The sequence below is a fragment of the Nicotiana attenuata genome, unplaced genomic scaffold (assembly GCF_001879085.1).
Source record: "Nicotiana attenuata strain UT unplaced genomic scaffold, NIATTr2, whole genome shotgun sequence".
Lineage (NCBI taxonomy): Eukaryota > Viridiplantae > Streptophyta > Magnoliopsida > Solanales > Solanaceae > Nicotiana > Nicotiana attenuata.
Window position 1 is genome coordinate 359,157 of NW_017670562.1, and position 9,425 is coordinate 368,581.

General features: G+C 36.2%; 1 pseudogene; it reads right to left on the bottom strand.

Annotated features, from left to right (window-relative positions):
- Positions 1-201: 201 nt before the first annotated feature.
- Positions 202-9,425, bottom strand: part of LOC109240992 — an 11,822-nt pseudogene continuing 2,598 nt past the window's right edge.

Sequence of the window (9,425 nt, forward strand, 5' to 3'; positions counted from 1 at the left end):
TTCTCAATTCCACTCGGGCATACTCTTTCATAGGCTCGACACAGGTTGTGACGTCGGGTCCTCTCTTCTCTTCATGAATCTCAGTTGGAAGCCCCCATTTTCATCAGACATCCAATGAAGTAGGAGCTCACTCCCTACCTAGCGGTACTTCCATGGCTTGCCTCTCGAGGTCCTATTTGAAAGGCAGTTGCGAGAACCTGTCTAGATTGAGTGGTCCTTTCTCGGGCAGCTACTGAACATATGCCAAACGTGAATACCTCCTGAAGCCACGGGTAGAACACCTGGTAAAGAGACCCAATCTTGAGTGAAATAAATACCGCGACTTCGATCTTGTTCAACAAAATCATCACGCAGTAAATCAACAAAGCCCAAAGGTATGTCTCTTTCACCTTCAACTTTACCTACTACGGTACCAGAGTGAATATGATCTCCACCAGACATATGTAACGCTTTTGCTAATACCCGAAAGTGGATACCATGATTCTTCTGTCTATCAATAACCACATGCATTGCATGGTGGATGTGAAGAAGTAGACCATTATCTCGACAATAATGAGCCAAACTAGTATTTGCGGTGAATCCCCCCGTTAAGTAGTCATGCATTACGATCGGAACGCCCAATTCTCTAGCAAATACAGCTCTTTTGATCATTTCTTCGCATGTACCTGCAGTAGCATTCAAGTAATGCCCTTTGATTTCACCTGTTTCAGCCTGTGCTTTATAAATTGCTTCGGCACAAAATAAGAAACGATCTCTCCAACGCATAAATGGTTGTGAGTTCACGTTCTCATCATCTTTGGTAAAATCAAGTCCACCGCGAAGACATTCATAAACAGCTCTACCGTAGTTTTTAGCAGATAACCCCAATTTAGGTTTAATAGTACATCCCAACAGGGGACGACCATACTTGTTCAATTTATCTCTTTCAACTTGGATCCCATGAGGTGGACCTTGCAAAGTTTTAACATAAGCAGGAGGGATTCGCAGATCTTCCAGACGTAGAGCGCGCAGGGCTTTGAACCCAAATACGTTACCTACAATGGAAGTACACATGTTGGTAACAAAACCTTCTTCAAAAAGGTCTAAAGGGTAAGCTACATAAGCAATATATTGATCTTTTTCTCCAACAACACGCTCGATGCGGTAGCATCGCCCTTTGTAACGATCAAGGCTGGTAAGTCCATCGGTCTATACAGTTGTCCATGTACCAGTAGAAGATTCGGCAGCTACCGCGGCCCCTGCTTCTTCATGTGGAACTCCAGGTTGAGGAGTTACTCGGAATGCTGCCAATATATCAGTATCCTTGGTTTGGTACTCAGGAGTATAATAAGTCAATTTGTACTCTTTAACACCAGCTTTGAATCCAACACTTGCTTTAGTCTCTGTTTGTGGTGACATAAATCCCTCCCTACAACTCATGAATTAAGAATTCTCACAACAACAAGGTCTACTCGACACGAATTCCGCGTTAATGAAACTTTTCACAGGAATCTTTCACAAAATTTCCAACTAATACTAATATTATCAACTAATCAGAATGTTTGATTATTAGACCATGGTATTTGATTTGCCAAATACATCATTATTGTATACTCTTTCATATATATAGCGCAACCCAATTTTTATTTTTTACTTTTTTTTTTGAAATGGAAATACCTAACTAACCTAAATAATAAGAACTTCCCCCTTGACAGTGGTATATGTTGTATATGTAAATCCTAGATGTGAAAATATACGGAATTCCTCTATGAATCTATGAAAGGTATAAAAAAGAAAGAAAAACACAAAGAAAAGAATAGGCTAGGCATAAATCGATATGCTGAAATTGAAATCAAAAATAAATAAGAAGAGGAGCCAATTAGATACAAATAATGAATCGTAATAGAAATAGAAAATAAAGTTCAGGTTCGAATTCCATAGAATAGATAATATGGATGGGATTGTCTATAATGATAGACAAATGAAAGACTTTCTCAAGATTCTGATTCATCCACTTGAGATTTTAAAATAAAAATAGGTTGGGTGGGCTTGCAAATTCACTCAGTCTCAGTGAATAAGTAAACAATTGAATTGGTTCAATTGCATGGTGCCAATGAAATCGAGTGCTAATTCCCATTTTATTGAATTAACCAATCGACGTGCTAGCGGACATTTATTTGAATTCGATAATTTTTGCAAAAATATTTCGACATATTTATTTATTTTATTATTATGAGAATTAATCCTACTACTTCTGGTTCTGGGGCTTCCACGCTTGGAAAAAAAAACCCGGGGCGTGTCGTCCAAATCATCGGTCCGGTACTAGATGTAGCCTTTCCCCCGGGCAAGATGCCGAATATTTATAACGCTCTGGTAGTTCAAGGTCGAGATAGTGTTGGTCAACCAATTAATGTGGCTTGTGAGGTACAACAATTATTAGGAAATAATCGAGTTAGGGCTGTAGCTATGAGTGCTACAGACGGTCTAACGAGAGGAATGGAAGTGGTTGACACAGGAGCTCCTATAAGTGTTCCGGTCGGGGGAGCGACTCTGGGACGAATTTTTAACGTGCTCGGAGAGCCTGTTGATAATTTAGGGCCTGTAGATACTAGTACAACGTCTCCTATTCATAGATCTGCGCCCGCCTTTATACAGTTGGATACAAAATTATCTATTTTTGAAACAGGAATTAAAGTAGTAGATCTTTTAGCCCCTTATCGCCGTGGAGGAAAAATCGGACTATTCGGGGGAGCTGGAGTGGGTAAAACAGTACTTATTATGGAATTGATTAACAATATTGCTAAAGCTCACGGGGGCGTATCCGTATTTGGCGGAGTGGGTGAACGTACTCGGGAAGGAAATGATCTTTACATGGAAATGAAAGAATCTGGAGTGATTAATGAAGAAAATATTGCAGAATCAAAAGTGGCCCTAGTTTACGGTCAGATGAATGAACCGCCGGGAGCTCGTATGAGAGTTGGTTTGACTGCCCTAACTATGGCGGAATATTTCCGAGATGTTAATGAACAAGACGTACTTCTATTTATTGACAATATCTTCCGTTTCGTCCAAGCAGGATCCGAAGTATCGGCCTTATTGGGTAGAATGCCTTCCGCTGTGGGTTATCAACCCACCCTGAGTACCGAAATGGGTTCTTTACAAGAAAGAATTACTTCTACCAAAGAAGGGTCCATAACCTCTATTCAAGCAGTTTATGTACCCGCAGACGATTTGACCGACCCTGCTCCTGCTACGACATTTGCACATTTAGATGCTACTACCGTACTATCAAGAGGATTGGCTGCCAAAGGTATTTATCCAGCAGTAGATCCTTTAGATTCAACGTCAACCATGCTTCAACCTCGGATCGTTGGTGAGGAACATTACGAAACCGCCCAAAGAGTTAAGCAAACTTTACAACGTTACAAAGAACTTCAGGACATTATAGCTATCCTTGGATTGGACGAATTATCCGAAGAGGATCGTTTACTCGTAGCAAGAGCGCGAAAAATTGAGCGTTTCTTATCACAACCCTTTTTCGTAGCAGAAGTATTTACCGGTTCTCCAGGGAAATATGTTGGTCTAGCAGAAACAATTCGAGGATTTCAATTGATCCTTTCCGGAGAATTAGACGGTCTTCCTGAACAATCCTTTTATTTGGTAGGTAATATCGATGAAGCTACCGCGAAGGCTATGAACTTAGAAATGGAGAGAAATTTGAAGAAATGACCTTAAATCTTAGTGTACTGACCCCTAATCGAATTGTTTGGGATTCAGAAGTGGAAGAAATTGTTTTATCAACTAATAGTGGTCAAATTGGCATATTACCAAATCACGCCCCTATTGCCACAGCTGTAGATATAGGGATTTTGAGAATACGTCTTAACGACCAATGGTTAACGATGGCTCTGATGGGTGGTTTCCCTAGAATAGGCAATAATGAGATCACTGTTTTAGTAAATGATGCGGAGAAGGGTAGTGATATTGATCCACAAGAAGCTCAGCAAACTCTTGAACTAGCGGAAGCTAATGTGAAAAAGGTTGAAGGAAGGAGACAAAAAATTTAGGCAAATCTAGCTCTGCGACGAGCTAGAACACGGGTGGAGGCTATCAATCCGATTTCATAACTAGTTGGTACGTTAGAATAATAAAAAGTTCTCTTTCTAATCCTATTTAGATTGTGTCGGATGCATACAATCAAATACAATCAAACAGAATCCAATTCTGATGCAAAAATTCAAACATTGTGGAATAGGCTAAACCTCTCTTAATGTCTTTTTGAGCAAGAGCTAAAGTAGCTCCTAATAATACTGTTGTTATTCCTATAACCGAGATCAATACATTATGTAAGGTATAACTCTGAAAAGAGGAAGACGCCGAGCTACAAGAAAAATTCCTGCCGCTACCATAGTAGCAACATGTATAAGAGCCGAAATGGGAGCAGGCCCCTCCATGGCATCAGGTAACCATACATGAAGGGGGAATTGGGCGGATTTAGCAACTGCACCGGCAAATAAGAGAACAGCACATAAAGTAACAAATAAAAAATCGACTTCATTATTATAAATCAAGTTATTGAATATTTCGAATAAATCCCTAAATTCGAAACTCCCTGTTATCCAATAAAAACCTAAAATTCCTAATAATAAACCAAAATCCCCTACACGATTAGTTACAAACGCTTTTTGACAAGCATTTGCCGCAATAGGTCGTGTAAACCAAAATCCTATTAATAGATAGGAACACAGCCCAACCAATTCCCAAAAAATATAAATTTGTATCAAATTCGAACTAGTAACTAATCCCAACATGGAAGTACTGAAAAAACTCATATAAGCAAAAAATCTCAAATAGCCTTGATCATGAGCCATATAATTATCACTATAAATAAGAACCATAATTCCAACAGTAGTGATTAATATTGACATAATAGAAGTAAGTGGGTCGATCAAGTATCCGAAGTCTAAAGAAAAATCATTATTGATGATCCAAGACCATACATATTGATAAAAAGAACTGCTATTTATTTGCTGAATAGACAGGTAGATTGAAAAAACCATGACTATGCTTAACAATAAAACACTCTGAAAAGCCCACATACGGCGAAAACTTTTTGTTGCCGTTGGAAAAAGATAAAGTCCCGCTCCTATTAACATAGGGGCTGGAAGTGGAATGAAAGGTATGATCCACGCATATTCATATGTCTGTTCCATAAAAAAGTTTAGAATTCTTAATTTATTGTTTCCGATTCACCGGATCATACCTCTTTTGAAAGGAGTCAATAAAAAGTCAAAATATGGACTAACTTAAACTAATTTAAAACTTAAATCGAATTTTCTATTCTTACTTATTCTGAGTCTTTGCTAAATACTTCAACTATTGAAATCAAGAAGTTACAATTGGTCAAATGATATGAAAGGGATTAATTACTAGTCTCTTTTGAAATAGGCCTATTTTTCTCCAAGTTTGACCAGTGAATCGAACGGGGATTCAAGTTTTTTATTTCATGAAGTAAAAATGCGGTTCTTATCTTTAAACCTTTCGAGGTATTTTATTGCATGTAAATGAAATGTGGAACCATAAATAGAAATCGCGTTTTTTTGGATTCTTTATTTTATTTTTGATTTTTATTAAGTTCAACTAATTTCCTTTCTACAGAACAGCCGATTAGCAAATTCTATAGGTATAGATTTTATGAATCAAAAATAATGTGAAATAAGGCTACCAGTCAATAGAGAACCTTTTTTTTTACAATTATGAATGTTTTATGGAATAGAAAAACTTGAAAAAACACATATTGACCTTCTTTTTTGTTTCTAGTATTATGCAATTTTCACACATCTTTTGCCTATCTCGATAATATTTTATTTTCGGACGAACTATTAGCTCGAAAACAAATATTAGTAAAAAGAATTCGTTTTGAACAATAGATGTCTTTCACATCCAGCTATAACAATGAGTAATTTTTTAATTTCTAAATGGCAGTTCCAAAAAAACGCACTTCGACATCAAAAAAGCGTATTCGTAAAAATATTTGGAAAAGGAAATGATATTCGATAGAATTAAAGGTTTTTTCGTTAGCGAATTCAAAAAGTTTTTTTGTACGCCAAACAAAAATAAATAAGTAATAAAACGTTCGAATAATTTGAATCAACTTGAAAAAAGAATTCAATTATTCTTAAATTATTCAATTATTATCTAATTGAATAATTTAACGATTTCCCTTTCATATTTGATATTGATTAGCTCACCAATCAATACGTAATGGAACTCGCTTTGCTTTTCTGATTGATAGATAAAATAATAGAATTAGAAAATCCCCTATTTACTGAATAATAACTTTTTTGTTGACAAAAAAATAAACATCATTTCTATTCCAAGGTGGGGAGTTTCATTTTCCCCATCGACCTATTTGCAGAATTCCATTAAAAAAAATTCTATATTTCCATTCTATTTCCATATCTATAGAAGAACGTATCTAAAAATCTTTAGTGAAATTAATGAAAGTTAAGAACTCATTGAAACTAATTGATTCTATTTTGAAACCTTTTTGTTTTGTCTAACTTTTTAGTTCTTTATTTTCTCTGAATTATTATATAGATCCCCATGTATATCTTGCCCTTAACCCAATAGAGAAAATTGCTTAATGAAATTCTGTATGACTGGTTGTCAATTTTGAGCGATGCAAAATAGGTTCTTTTCTTTCTATTTTGTCTTCAAAATCCATAATTGAGTATAGAACGGTTTAGTTACAAGAGTTCAATTCGAGGAAAGCATAAAATATAGGAAAGTCCCAGGTTAAATAAAAAAAACTAAGACTCTAAACTCAAATCTAAAATAATGAACCTTCAACTTCAAATTCCTATTTGAACAACTTTTTATTGTTATTGATCCATTTGAATCATTACTAAACTAAAATAGCTTCCTCAATCTCGACGATTGCTTATTCATAGGCTATTATGAGTTCAAGACAGGCCGCTATGGTGAAATTGGTAGACACGCTGCTCTTAGGAAGCAGTGCTAATGCATCTCGGTTCGAGTCCGAGTGGCGGCATACCGTCTTCTAAAAAGGATAAATAGATCTTATAATGAATTCAATTCCCGATTTCCTTTTTAGAATTATGTAATTAAGGGACTCTTCTTTTTTAAGATTTTTTATGATATTTTCAACCTTAGAGCATATATTAACTCACATTTCCTTTTCGATCGTTTCAATTGTAATTACAATTCATTTGATAACCCTTTTAGTCGATGAAATCGTAAAACTATACGATTCATCAGAAAAGGGCATAATAGTTACTTTTTTCTGTATAACAGGATTATTAGTTACTCGTTGGATTTCTTCTGGACATTTCCCACTAAGCGATTTATATGAATCATTAATTTTCCTTTCATGGAGTTTCTCCCTTATTCATATAATTCCGTATTTCAAAAAAAATGTTTTAATTTTAAGTAAAATAACTGGCCCTAGTGCTATTTTTACCCAAGGCTTTGCTACGTCAGGGATTTTAACTGAAATACACCAATCTGTGATATTAGTACCTGCTCTTCAATCCGAGTGGTTAATAATGCACGTAAGTATGATGATATTGGGCTATGCAGCCCTTTTAGTGGATCATTATTATCAGTAGCACTTCTAGTGATTACATTTCGAAAAAACAGACAGCTTTTTTATAAGAGCAATGGTTTTTTAAACGAGTCATTTTTCTTGGGTGAAAATGTTTTACAAAATACTTCTTTTTTTTCTGCTAAAAATTATTACAGGTCCCAATTGATTCAACAATTGGATTATTGGAGTTATCGGGTTATTAGTTTAGGATTTACTTTTTTAACCATAGGAATCCTTTCGGGAGCGGTATGGGCTAATGAAGCGTGGGGGTCGTATTGGAATTGGGACCCAAAAGAAACTTGGGCATTTATTACTTGGATCGTATTTGCAATTTATTTACATACTCGAACAAATAGAAATTTGCGGGGTGCAAATTCTGCAATTGTAGCGTCTATAGGCTTTCTTATAATTTGGATATGCTATTTTGGGGTCAATCTTTTAGGAATAGGGTTACATAGTTATGGTTCTTTTCCATCAACATTTAATTGAATTCAAGACAAGTTATTACAAATACAAGAGCGGGCGGCGCATTGTATGAACCAGCGTGCGGACCGTGTGAATCATCAATACAATATTTGATTCACACGGTTTTCTACCATATGTAGTTCAATTTCATTGTTTTTACTTAACTTAAGAGTTAAGAGAAGAAAAAAAGTCTTCTTTTTTTCATTGTCCAAGAATGTTTTTCAAAACAAACATAGGTTTTTTTATTTCAGTCATCCAAATTATCTATAAAAAAATTAGATAGAATAACTTCGACCTTGTCAACTGCTAATGAAAGAACGAAATCCGGGTATATACCAATACCTATTACGGGTAAAAAGATGGAGATCGAAAGAAATAACTCTCGCGGCCCAGAATCAAAAAAAGAATCCTTCGGGGCATTAAATAGCTTGTATCCATAGAACATCTGGCGTGACATAGATAATGAATAAATAGGAGTTAATATCATTCCAATTGCCATTACAAAAGTAATTAGTATTTTTGGAATTAAAAGATATTTTTGGCCGGTAATTATTCCAAAAAAAACTATCAATTCGGCAACAAAACCACTCATACCTGGTAATGCAAGGGAAGCCATCGAAAAGCTACTGAACATCGTGAACATTTTTGGCATTGGAATAGCTATTCCGCCCATTTCGTCAAGATAAACAAGGCGGATTCTATCATAAGTCGTTCCCGCCAAGAAAAAAGTGCAGCACCAATAAATCCATGAGATATTATTTATAAAAGGGCTCCATTAAGTCCCGTATCGGTTAGAGAACTAATTCCTATAATTATGAAACCCATATGAGAGACAGAGGAATAGGCTATTCTTTTTTTTAAATTCCGTTGGCCAAGAGATGTTGAAGCTGCATAGATTATTTGTATTGTACCTGTAACGGTCTGACAGATCGTTTTGAGTCCTAGCACTCCGTTCAGCAGTCGGAGGTCATGAACCGCTTCATTTCAGGTATTATGACTTGTACGCGTGGTCGGAATTAAGTTTTGGGAGGTTCAGAGTTGATTTAGAAAGAGAATTCTCATTTCAGAAGCATAAAGTTGAAAGAACGAACTAGGATTGGATTTTGAGTAAACGACCTCGGAATCAGGATCTGAAGGTTCCACCAGATTCGTATGATGATTTCGGAATTGGGCGTATGCCCGGTTCGGGTTTTCGATAACCCGGGAGCATTTTGGCGCCTATTGTAGAAGTTAGCATTTTAGAAGGAATTTCATAAGTTTGGCTTGAAGTGTATTGCAGTGTATCAATGTCTGTTTGGGATTCAGAGACTGTGAATAGCTCCGTATGGTGATTCTGGAGTTGGGAGCGCGATCGGAAGTGAATTCGGAGGTC